Raw genomic sequence first — 735 nt, forward strand, 5'->3', positions numbered from 1 at the left:
CGGCTGCTCCAGAAAGCAAACACCGGATGACTGATCAATCATCGCAACCTGAAGTATCTAGTTGTTGCTTCTAGAAACTAGGGGACTAAGGAAGTTCAGAGAGGCCAGATCCTCATCTGCCTCTGCAAATAAGGTAGAGGAAGTGGTCTAAGAACAATGAGAACTCAGAACAGTGAACACTTCTGTGACTTTTTAGAGTACAAATTCCAGCATGCTGAAGGGCCAAGATGGGGAAACCATTAGGACTTGAGCTATTTCCTGCCCCATCTCATCTTTCCTAGCTCTGTGGTGGGAAGGGGGGAAAAAAAGTTGCACATATGCTGTTTGATCTTGTATACAAAAGCAATCATATTTGATAGAAGATAAAGACCTTAAGTCTGTTATAGAGGAAAAGCAATTTAATTTCTTCTTAGAACAGTAACCTCAGGAATAAATATTCTTATTTTCTTTAAATAGAATCAGTTGGACCTCAAACATCAGACTGGCTGGTGTTCCTAGCAAGTCTGAATGGTTGCAGCTGCAATCATTCAATAGTGGGAAATCCAAGAGACTGCAAGATATGCTTTGTGACACAGCAATACTTTTATTCTCCCCGTTCGTGGGAGAAGCCAGTCACTGTAGCTAAGAGAGGTTTGGGGGATGCCAGGCCAGCTGCAGAAGAGAAGATATGGGGAGATGAGAATAAGTAAAGAACAAGACAAACTGTCTACAAAGATGAGGAGTTTAATAGAAAAA

This window comes from Gavialis gangeticus, unplaced genomic scaffold, assembly GCF_001723915.1.
Source record: "Gavialis gangeticus isolate Ggan-Ray unplaced genomic scaffold, GavGan_comp1, whole genome shotgun sequence".
NCBI lineage: Eukaryota > Metazoa > Chordata > Crocodylia > Gavialidae > Gavialis > Gavialis gangeticus.